Below are 11,698 nucleotides of genomic sequence, written 5' to 3'. Positions count from 1 at the left end.
GACAGACAGCTGTTGAGGCTGGTTCCAGATGCTCCTTCTGTGTCTTTCTGGGTCTGCGTGTCCAGGGACGGGGGCCTTCAGGACCCCTCAGTTGCTCTGCTCAGCCAGGCCGGCAGGCGGACACTCAGGTGGGGAGCCGGGGTCAGGTGCCCTCAGGCACAGCGGCTCAGGACCTCAGAGCAAGAGCAGAGCGGGGCTGGCCCACAGGGTCACTTTCCAGCAGGCGGGGGACCAGCCCCCAGCCCAGGACACCATGCCCTACTGGAGGGTGTCCCCTGCCCCTGCCTGGAGCCCGAGCCATCCGATGCCCACCTGGTTCCCGGGAAGCACCTGTCTCCGGGGCTGCACGGACCTGTCGGCTCAGCGTGCTGGTGAGGCCACATCCTTACGGACAAGCTGGGATTGCAGTGACGCGACGCTGGCTGTTGTCCGAGGCAGGACGGCCTGGCCTCGCCCCACCTCAAAGGAAATCGTTCGACAAAGTTCCCTCTCCCCAAGGCACATGAGGTGGCGTGTGAGCCCATCTCCGAGCCTCGTGTGGGGCTCATACCGCATCATCTCTGAGCATCGGCAGACCGAGGCCCTCAGCTGCGTGCCCACCGCCCTGGGGAGGAAGGGGCCTGAGCAGCCCAGACCAGGGGGGCCTGCCTGACACGCGGGCTTCCACAGTGTGCCTGGTGCCGGGGCGGGAGCAGGAGACACAGGGAGAGGCATGGGCATACACACAGGGCTGACCCGGGGCCTCCGGTGGTCACCACAGGTCAGCCATGCCAGGCTGCATGCATCTAGCTTCATCAACCTGCCATGCTTTATGACACGATTTACATATAATTAATAATATATTAATTAATTGTTGCCAAATGTGTTTTAAGTATACATGCGATACAATCGTCTCTTGCTCGAGCAGACACGCTGCTGTCACGGGCTGTCCACACGGTCAGGAGAGGCTGCATCTACAGGACACCAGGTAGTGATGGAGGGGCCAGTGGAGGTGGGTAGACTTGAGAAGACCACCCTCCTCAGGCAGGACCTGTCGATCAGGAGTCCCTGCACCTATGGCCCCTCCAGGCAGGGTCTGGTTCTCCTAAAACAGGATGGTTCCAAGCCCCCGAGGGCCTAGGCAGGACAGTGTAGAGTCCCCAGCCCGGCCCTTCAGGGGGCCATTGTGGGGAGGAGGGCCCGGCCTGAGGCCCCAGGAGCCCCTGAGGCTCCCCCAACCTTTTGAGGTCAGGTCAGTGTGCTGTGCTCTGAACGCTGTTCCCCTGAAGCCCAGGAGCTGAGGTCGTGCACCTGAGCCTGGCGAAGTGGGCCTCACATTGCCACCTGGCTGGAGCTGGGGAGGGATCCGTGCTGGGGAGGGGTCTCCGTGGAAGGAAGTGCTTCTGGGTGCTGGAGTTCGACAGCAGTCAGGGTCAGAAGCAGGGGGAGAAGGAACCAGGAATGGCCAGGCAGCTGCCATGCCCCCCGAGGGGGACAACAGACTCCAGAGGGGACAAAAGAGGGGGACCTTCCCCCCACCACACCCATGGAGACGGCTGGTCGGCCAGCCACGAGTCCAGTGGCGGCCACAGCAGGGCAGGAAGGGCAGGTCAGAGCAGCTCCTGGTCACGGCTCCACCAGACCCCGGGGTGGGGGTGTCCCAGGGACGGGGTGTCGCACGTTCCAGCCCTACCCTGCGTACAGGGGCTGAGCATCCTCGGAGCTGGGCTTCCTGCCACCCACAGGCTCCCAGGGATCTGGGCAGAGGACAGGTGCCCCAGGCCCAGCATGGTCTGAGCGCCCACCACCCTCAACGTTCATTCATCAACCCGTGGTTGCTGAGCACTTTCTGGCTCCACGCCGAGGAGCATCTGGTGAGCACAGGAACATCCTCTCTGGTCGGGAGACAGAGAAAAGAGAGGGCTCGTCCTACAAGTGGTCCTAAGGGCTGAGAAGGACAGGGGATGTGGCCACTGGTGACCAGGGGAGACCTCCCTGGGAAGGTGACATGGGGCAGGGCTGAGCACACAAGGGGGCCCGAGGGGGCTAAGGTGAGCCTGGGTTCCAGGTGATGGCCTGGCCTGGGGGGCACAGGTGGTCTTGCTCCCTCGGGGAGCTGCCACAGCTGGGGAGGGGGGGGAACCAGGGAGCCAGGAACCCAAGAGCCACAGTCCCTTTGGAGGCCCTACAGGAGGCAAGGGTGACGGTCAGCACTTGGTACGCCTTCGTCGGGTCGGCCTGAAGTTCACTGGTGGCCGCGTGCCCCAGGGGCCCAGATTTAGAGGCGCCTGCGGCCAAGTGGCCCCTTCTGATCCAGGGCCTGGATCCACTCGAGGTGGAGGCCGGTGCTAGACCTGAGAACCACCTCCTGGGGACCCCATACTGGGGCCCCCACCCTGGGCAGAGGAACGGGCCAGGCAGAGAGGCCCCGAACAGCAAGTGGGGGCAAGGGCGCTGCCCTGCAAGGTCCCCGGGCTCGCCCGAGCGGCAGGTGCGTGGTGTGTGTGGAGAGAGGGGAGAGCCACTGCCCGGGAGGCCTTCCCAGTGACTGGAACCCACGTTCTGTGACGCTCAGCTGAAGGAAAGAGGAAGCGAAAGGAAGACCCCAGCCTGCAGCTAGCAAGCGAGGCCCAGGGGAAACGGAAGCCGGAAGCTGCAAGCGGGACGCCATCCCAGGCGCCAGGCCCCGCGAGCAGGCTCCACCCTGCAGGGCCTCTCGAAAGCTGCCCTGCCCCCACCCCGCTCAGGGGGAGAAGGAGCAATCAGGGGCTGGTTCCCAGGAGGCCAGTCGGGTGTGGGCTACTGATAGGCTATGGCGGCGGGGTCCCCTGGGCCGCGTCAGCCTAATGGACACCATCTGTCCCACAGACCCGAGTCCTGGGGACCTGGGCAAACAGGAGCGAACCCAGGAAATTCGAGAGAGCCATCCAGTAACCCTGATGCAGAACAAGGGCTCCAGGAGCCTCCCTTGGAAGTTCAAGTGGGAGCGGTGTGCCCACAGCTACGGCCTCTGAGAAGCGTGCTGGGACGCACAGACCAGACTTGTTCCTGCCTCACCTCCCTCGGCACCTGCCCTGCCGTCCCCCGCGCCGCCCCCCCCACCCCCCCAGCTGACACAGCAAACAAGAATCAGCCACTGGCAAATGATTCCAGGACCCAGGGGCTTCTGCTCCACTGGCCAGCCAAGCTGGCCCAACAGGCACAGACCCCTCCATAAAAGCCAGTGGGCTCCAAGGTCTGGGAAGAGCTGCCATGCACCCCAGCACACAAGCCCACCCCGGACCCCGGCATCCTTCCTGGGTCCATGAAGGGAGCGTGGCTGGCTCTCACCAGGAAGATGGCCACCATCACTGACTACAGTTAGCTGTTCTGAGCAGTCTGGTAATAGAGCAAGGCCAGGATCTGATGTCTGCCTAGGAGGTCACTGGAGCCTGAGTCCAACATGAGTGGTGGGGGGAAGTGGCCTGTGGGGAGACATGGCTCAGGGTGGAGAGGCTGTAGGGAGGAGAGCAGCGCGGGAGAGTGGGCAGGGGCGCATCCCACGCAGAGGACAGGGTGGGCAGGGATTCAGGACTGGCCTGAGGGAAACTACATTCTTTGAGCTAGCAAGAGGCGTCTGTCTCCTGGGCTGGGGGGGCTGGGCAGCACTTGTGCAGAAGCTTCTGGAGCAGCCACTGTTGGCAGGCCCAGGAAATTCCAAGGAGCTGGAAGTCCGAGAGACTGGGCCCCACCCAGGGCTGCCTGCTTGCCCAGTCCTGGGTGGATACGCTGGTGACAAGTGACCATTGGGTTTCCAAAAATCTGTCTGAGGACTCACTCAAGTCCTGTCAGAAGGTGTCCCCTGAGCTCTTTACCACATGACTCAGTCCCTGAGAGTGTTGCCTGACCTCCCAGAGCCCCTGGAGACTAACCCCCAACCCAAACCCCAGGGCAAGAAAACCCCTTGTGTGGCCTGGGGCTGGGGGTAGGCCTGGGGTTAGGGGGATGGGGGGTGCAGCCTGGGGCTGGGGGGGGGGCGTGCAGCCTGGGGCTACGGGGCTGCTTGGTGAATCCTACAGAGTGTCACCTGGTAGCCATGGGGCCCGAGGACTGCTGGCCGCGAGCGACCGGGCAGAGGCAGGGACCCTGCCCCCACTCGTGGGCGGGAGGGGCGCGGGGCGGGGCGGGGCGGAGCTTCCCGGAGGCGCAGGCCCCTCCCCTGCTCGGCCGCCTCTCGCGGGCCCGAGCGGCTCCCTCCCCTCCACACCCCCTCCCCCCCTCCCCCGCCCCCTCCCGGCGCGGGGCCCGGTTTAATAAAGTTGAAAAGGAGCTGGAACCCGGCGGCCAGACGGCAGCCCCCTGCGCTGGGTGGGAGCGCTCAGGGCACCGCGACGCCGGCAGGCCGGCCGGGGGCTTCACGGGAGCAATTACCCCGGGCCGGCGGGAGGCCAGGGAAGCCCGGGGCCGCGGGAGAGCTGGGGAAGGACCGCGAGGCCCGGGACTGGCCGCCCCCTCCCCACGGAAGCGCGCGCGGGCGGGGCGGCGACGGGGTCGCCCGTTGAGTGGCGCGGCCTTTGTGCCGGCGCTGTGAGCAGCTACACGCTCAGAGCCCGCTCCCCGGTGACGTCTCAAAGAGCCTTTGACGGGGAGCCCCCTGGCAGGAGGGCTCACCTGCAGAGACGCTCTATAGAGCCTTTGAAAGCGCAGCAGCTGCCAGGGGCTGTCAGCCGGGCACCTAGAGGGACAAAGAATGGGGGAGCTGGCCCCTTCAATGAGAGGCCACTTGGAAACAGCAGGCATGTGCCAAGCCCGCAGACTGGGAAAGAAAAGTGCTCTTCATCGGGGACTCGGTGTTTGAAGGGGACCCTTTCTCAGCCTCAGCGCCCTCATGTGCATGACAAAGGGGCCTCGGGGCACGGGCCTGGAGGCCAACAGTCCCAGCGGGGCGGCCAGAGCGCTCAAGTGTGGCCGGTGCATGCGTCCAGGGGGAGCTGGGCCCTGCTGCCCGGCCACAACCCAGTCATCTCTGGGCGCTCTCTGGTCCCGCACTGCAGGACGCTCCTGCAGGGAAGCGGATGGTGGGCTCCCATCCTCCCCTGGGAGGTGGTGAAGGAGGCCCAGCACTGCAGCCCGAACATCCCCAGGGCTCAGTGCCTGCCTGGGGCCAGTGCTGGGGGTGTGTGAGGCTCCGGTCATCGCCATCCTGGTTGGGGAAGCCAGAGCTGCCTCTTCTGGAACGTGGAGGGGAACTTGAGGCAAGGGAGCCCTTGTGGCCACAGCATCCCTGAAGCAGAGATCCTGGTTTTCCTTCCCCACCCGAGACTGCCCACCCGAGCAGGGGCCAGACAGCAGCAGCCCAGGCCCAGGGTCCACACGTGCCCAGCCGCCTCCCCGCCTCCAGGACTGCAGAAGAAAGTAGGCAGTCAGACCCACTGCCAGAAACGTCAGCCTTAAATGGTCTTTTAGACCAAGATTAAATTAGATACTAGATTGTCAATTACCCTCCATTTTCGATTGTTTTCAAACTTCACAATTCTTGGGCCGTGAATCGTCCATAGATGCACACAGCTCATTCCCTGGTGTCTTTGATCAAGAAGAAAACACCCAAGGCCCCTACATCTCTCTGTAGAACTCCCAAATGCAGCCCCCCTGTCCCCCTCCCTGCCTGAGGGTGAGGGGTGGGGGTCCTGCTAAGGTCTCATCAGTCCCCCAGGCCACGCCACCAGCACTGGCATAACCTATGAGGCACAAATAGAGAACTACCTTACTGGTGTGGCCACCTGAACTTCCTGCCTGACCCTACACACCCCTTCCCCCCTTTATTTACAACAAAACCCATGCTCCTAACATCAGTTTTCATGAGCCCAAGATCCTATTCCCCTTTCTGGCCCCCTCCCACAGCGCCACCCTCATTGGCCTTGCCTCTGTCCCCAAAACACCCCTTGCATTAGAGTCTCTGCTCAGATCTCACACTGCGTTTTCCTAACCACACACCCGATGCCCCTCTATTTGCCACAGTGACTTGAGGGCTGTTGGGAGATGTGTTCCCTGCCCTAAGGTCTTCCCTGAACGTGGGGAGTGCACCAGGGTGACTGGTCTCTCAATGCCCCTCATTTACTCTGTCCCTGGAGAGGTTGAGGCTTGCCCAGAAGCCCCTGTGGAGGACAGACTGGGCCCAAGTGGCCCAAGGCTCTCCTTCCCCTTGACCAGGCATGGGCTGGGGCACTGAGGGAGGGCCAAGGAGGCCACCTCTTTCTGGGGCTGGTCTGTTCGACTCTCATACCGGGGTACTGTTCCCACTTGCCATTTTTATGAACGGAAGCGGTCAGCTTGGAGACACCACGCCTTTTCATGTACTTCCTGAGGCAGGAGCGGTGCTCTGTAGGAACCAGAATTCCAGAATACCCCCTAAGAACCCTAATATCTCTCATCTGGTTTGGACCCACCCAGCCCATCCACCTGTCAACTTGTCCTGAAGGGCTCAGGGCTCAGGTAAGGGACCGCTCTTCTGGCCTGTCACCAGGGCCAGCCTCAGCTGGGACTGCTGTGTGTGGCCTTCCTCTGGGCCTGCAGGGATCTGAGGCCGGCAGGATCAGGCCGGATTACAAGCCCCAGAAGCTTCCGCCCAGCGGGCTCAGAGATGTGAGCAGCTTGGCCGTCGTGGCTACAGGGAGGACAGGCCTGTGTGCAGGACTCCGTGGACGGCCTCTGTCTAGAACAGAAACTCCGCGCCTGGAAAATTACCAAAACTGAGGCTGCGTTTGTTTTGAAAATTAACGTACTTCAATGAGGAGAATTCAGCGAGGAAAAACGTCCGCCCTTGAAGCCGTGGGATTTCTTCCCCTCTTCCCATAGCTGAGGGGTTTTCAAGGATTGCACTCTGGCCGTGTTTCTTACTCCATGGCTGTCCGTCTGAGGCCAGTGCCCCTTGACAACCCTAGCTGCCCTGAGACCCCATCCCCTGGGATTTACAGGCCTTCCTCAAACCACTTCCAGCTTCTCTGGGCTGCTGGCAACCACAGGAATGAAGTTTGGGAATCAGGGTTTCAGCCCTGAATTCCAGGCCGGCAGGACCCCCGACGCCACTGCCTAGTGGCCCCTCGGTGGAGTGCTGCTGGCGTCAGACTCACCTGCAGCAGAGAGCAGGGAGGCTCCGTGGACTGGCCCTGAGCGTAGCCCGCCATCCCCAGGGCTTGTCTCCACAGCCCATCAACCAGCAAGACCCCCACCATCCACAGAATCAAGCCTGCAAAAGCTTCATCACCATCTAAAGCCACACACTGGGTGAGCCTGAAAGACGGGAGAGAATTATTACAGAAGGTGTCGGGCACTGTCTGTGTGGCTCAGAAATTAAGCGTTCATGACCCCATATCTGGGAAATGATTAAGAAACTTTCCACAGTCGGCCCAAAACAACATGCCCTGTGGGCCTGGGCCATTTATTACGCAGTGAATGTGGTGTTTGGCCAAGCAAGGAGCAAGGTCTCAAGTGACCGTCAGAGTCCTGGGGCCTCTTGGGTAGCGCTGGCCCAGCAGACTTCCCTGGGCAGGGGCTGCCTGCCCAGCTTCCCAGTGTCCATACACAGGAGCCTGGTCCAGGGCTCCAGTGCCATCCTCCAGGGACAGTGGCCTCTTCACAGCCGGCTCCACAAGGGGAAGGGGACGTTCCTCTGGTCCAAAAGAGGTGAGGCTCTGGAAGATGAGAGAGGTAGGAGAATAGGTGTCTGCTGTTTTGTTTGTTTTTAAAACCTCGTCCTTCCCTGGGGATTCCTGGCCCTGCTCAGTCTCTCTGAAGCCTGTCCTGCTTGGGGTCTTCCTGGGAGGAGGCCCAGCCCCCCAGCCCGTGGCCTCCGCAAGGACGCGCTGGGTCCTCAGGACAAAGGAAATCAATTCCCGGTTCCCCCGGCAGCTAAGTGACTCGGTTGCCCCCAAAGCGATTTTCACAGCCAGGGAAGCGCAATTGTATTTTCCAGCTCATTAACCCGGCGCACAAAGCGCCGCAGTCCCCGGGCTCGGAGCACGGGACCGCGGATTCCAGAGGTCCCTCCCCGCCTGGAGACGCGGCTGCCCATTGTCCCCGAAATGTACCGCCTGTTTATTCAGGTCCTTTGAACACTCCTTCCGCATTGTGTGCGCACGCCTGGGAGAATCCTGCTCAGCCCAGACGAGGCCCCAGGCCGGCGCCACAGACAGAAACTTAGATCCGACCTTCACTCGTCAAGGTGCTCCGGGCTCCGGGCTCCCGCAGGCCCCGCGGTGGAGGGGGGTGGGGGGGCGGGGCGAAGGCTTCGGGGAAGAGGAGCACGTGGCCCCAGCCCCACAAGACCCTCTAACTCCCGAGGGGTGGGGGCCAGGCCCAGGGGGACCCCGCTTTCTCTCCCCGGGTGGGGTCTGGGATGTCACCCCCTCCTCACCCCTGCTACTGAGCTGGTGCCCCAACAGCGGCCGTGCGGTCCGGTGGGCTCACAGAGGCCCCTCCAACAGTGAGCCGGCTGGGGGAGCCCCAAAAGCCTGCCTAGGATGGGCCAGGGCGGCCCCACCTCGAACGCCACTCCCCTTCCCCACCCCCATGGGTGAGCGGTGGGTTTGGTGGGTTCGGCAGCAGGGGAAGGGCCCCACGCCCATTCTTCCTGCAGCACCAGGAAAGCGGTGAGGCCTTGAACCCGTGGCTTTGCCCAGTGCCTTCCCTCGTCTTCCGCTGGGGGGGGGGGGGGGGGGAGAGGGGGGAGGAGAAGGGAGGGGGAGGGAGGAGGGAGGGGGGAAGGAGGAGGGAGGGGAGGGAAGTGGGGGGATACCCTCCAAGCTGTCACTTCCTCTGCTGCGCTGTGGGGGAGGGGGGGGAGGAGGGAGGAGGAAGGAGAAGGGAGGGGGGAAGGAGGAAGGAGAAGGGAGGGGGGAAGGAGGAAGGAGAAGGGAGGGGGGAAGGAGGAGGGAGGAGGGAAGGGGAGGGAAGTGGGGGGCACGCTCCAGGCTGTCACTTCCTCTGTTGCTTCGTCCGCATTTCCACGGGCTTCCCAAGTCCGCAGAGCGCACTCACAGACCACATGGAGGCAAGATGGGCCCAGGGCGCCCCCCCCCCCCAGGCCCCAGCCTCGGCCCTCTCCTCCAGGCGCCCCGCTGTCCTGACAGCCCCACAGCCCATCCCCGAAGGCCTCCTGCCTTTCCGGCCGCTCCCACCAGCTCCTTCCCGGCCAGAGAGTCCTGACAAAGGGCTCTTCCCCCGACAAACCTTCGGGCCGGTTTACATTTTCCAGAAACGGCCCCAACAGTACGTGCTTTTGGGTCCCCTAGGCTCTGGGTGGGCCTTTTTAACACCCAGGAGAACGCTGACCTGACAGTCGCTGCCCCGACTCCCCAGCCTTCTACCTGGTTCGTCTGCTAGAGCACCGTGGCCCCTCCCCCGCGGGTCCCGTGGCCCCTCCCCCGCGGGTCCCGTGGCCCCTCCCCCGGGGTCCTGGGGCCCCTTCCTGTCCCCGGCCCCGGCCTCTGCCCTCTCTCTGTTCCAGCTTCCCCGTACCTCTTCCCGAGCCAAGGACTGCGCAAAGGCAGCCCAGCACGCCTTGCCAGGACCAGGACTGACCCTCAGCTGGTCCCAGACAGGAGTGAGCACCCACCCTGATGGCTTCCTGTGGTTTCTGTTCTGAGCCTGAGGGTCGGGGGCTCACATGAGAGGAGCTCAACGCACTTACCCTAGGGACGAGTTTCCCATAACCTCCAGTGACTCTGCAAGGCAGAGATTTGGTAGTAAGTCCTAGTGCCAAAATCTGGATGCTCGTGCAGTATTCCTTTAGGAGGCCTTTCTTGCTCTTGTGGGACCCATTGAAATGGGGGGCAGAGCCTGGCCCTCAGGCCGGCCCGCTGCTAAGATGGGAGAAACGGGAGGGCACGGGGTGAGGGCCAAGGCCAGCTGGCGCTTCAGGGCCCCACTGGGGCTGCTTCCTGCATGAAGGTGGGGGTCCCACGGGGGAGGGGGCCCGTGCTGCCCGTGCACCGCCCCCCAGCACTCCGGGGGTGTGCCATTGCCCTCTCCCCTGTCAGGGGTCCTCCTGGGCCACTCTTCAGGGGCCCAGCCCTCAGGACTCCCTGCTCCCTCTCTTCACGGGCGGAGGCATCACTCTGACTGGTTCCACCCCAGGAACTTCAGTTCTTTCTGCCACATCTCAAGACCCGATAATCGTTTCTTTTGCATCACCTCAAAAAAAATGGCTTCTATTGTAGCTTAAACTACACATACTCGGGAGTGGCACTGAGAGTTTTCTGAGACCCTACTGTGGCGGTGGGTGGTCAGCAAGAATGACATAACCTGAAGATTCCTGGGTAGGCTGTGATGAGCCGCGGAGGAGCCAGGACAGGTGGAGAGACCACCTGGGCAGGCACCTCGGAGTCCTGGCTGACTCCTGCACCCCTGGGTGCGTGCCAGCGGACGTTCGCAAGGACCAGGCCTCAGGGACTCACCTGCTAAACTGGCTTCTCCCACAGCACCCATTTAAGCCCTGCAAGCTAGAATCTCTCACATGACTCATGGAAGATGCCCCCTAGAGGTCTCTGTGACATGCTGGGATGTAGTTCCCACCAGCGCTGGCTGCCTCATCCCTGGACTCACCCATGTAGGTGCTAACCTAGAACTTGGTCTTGGTGACTCCACTTCTGGCCAAGATGGAGCCACAGAGACAGAGTCTACTGTCCTACCTGAAACGTTCAAGGGGTCGATAAGATACACACAACACACCTGAACAACGGTTCCAGGCCGTGAACATGAGGCCATGAAGGACAGCCCGTTATTCAGAGACAAGAAACAAATGAGATGAGCCCTACAAACGCCCCAACTCGTGGTTGGGCTCCTGGGGTGGGAAAGTGGAGATGGGGGGCCAGGCAGACAGGAGACTGGGGTCAGCAGCACAAAAGACCAAAGAAGGCAGAGCTGCACAGAGTGAGGGCTCCAGAGTTCTTCAGGGGCCCCCCTCTGAACTCAGTCGAGAGTAGATCAGTGCATGCATGTGGGGTTGTGGATAGAAACATTCCAGAGTGTTAGAGTCGCACCTGACACTCAGGTCTGGGAGCAACACCACTTCCCACCAGCCAGATGGAAAATCCCATGATCCACGGCGTTTGGGGAGGGGGACAGGGAGCCCTGCCTCAGGGGAATAGTCCTGGATGAGCACTGCTCCAAATCTGCCTGAGAAATCTAAAAGGAAGATGTGAGAGGACCACCTGTTGCCAAATAACTTACCCATATCCCAGAGCAAAACTCAAGGGCACGTATGGGAATGTGAAACCGTCCAGCACTCAACAGGGTAAACTCCTGAAGTGCAACATCTGACAAAAAATTACCAGGAAGCAAACAGCAGAAAAATGTGAACCTTAATGGAAAGAAAAATCAAATCATAACCGACCAAGAACTGATATGGATGGTGGACTTTGCACAACAGTTACCACAATATTCCATCGTTTCACAAGTTAGGTGGAGACATGAAACTCATACGAGAGATCCAAATAGAACTTCTAGAGATGAAAGCCGCAATGTCCGAGATAAAACAAAAACAAAATACAAACAAACACTCAAAAAGATTAATGGCAGAATGGGCATGTAGTGCTCAGAACTAGCTCTCCTCCCACAAAAAAAAAAAAAGGAGCAGAGGAAAAGATAACTTTTTGAAAAGTGGAGCCACAGAACAACTTCAAGAGGCTGCAGATACATGTGATTGGAGTATCTAAATGAAAAGGAAGTCAGAAAAAAATTT

General features: G+C 61.4%; 1 long non-coding RNA gene across 1 annotated transcript; it reads right to left on the bottom strand.

Annotated features, from left to right (window-relative positions):
- Positions 1 to 7,362: 7,362 nt before the first annotated feature.
- Positions 7,363 to 8,350, bottom strand: LOC123577270. Its single transcript, XR_006701795.1, has 2 exons — positions 8,046 to 8,350; positions 7,363 to 7,649 (listed from the first exon to the last, which is right to left on the bottom strand). It is a non-coding gene; the product is annotated as an uncharacterized LOC123577270 (long non-coding RNA).
- Between the last annotated feature and the right edge of the window lie 3,348 nt (positions 8,351 to 11,698).

This window comes from Leopardus geoffroyi, chromosome D2, assembly GCF_018350155.1.
Source record: "Leopardus geoffroyi isolate Oge1 chromosome D2, O.geoffroyi_Oge1_pat1.0, whole genome shotgun sequence".
In the NCBI taxonomy this organism is placed as follows: Eukaryota; Metazoa; Chordata; class Mammalia; order Carnivora; family Felidae; genus Leopardus; species Leopardus geoffroyi.
This window is presented reverse-complemented; position numbering and strand designations above follow the sequence as displayed.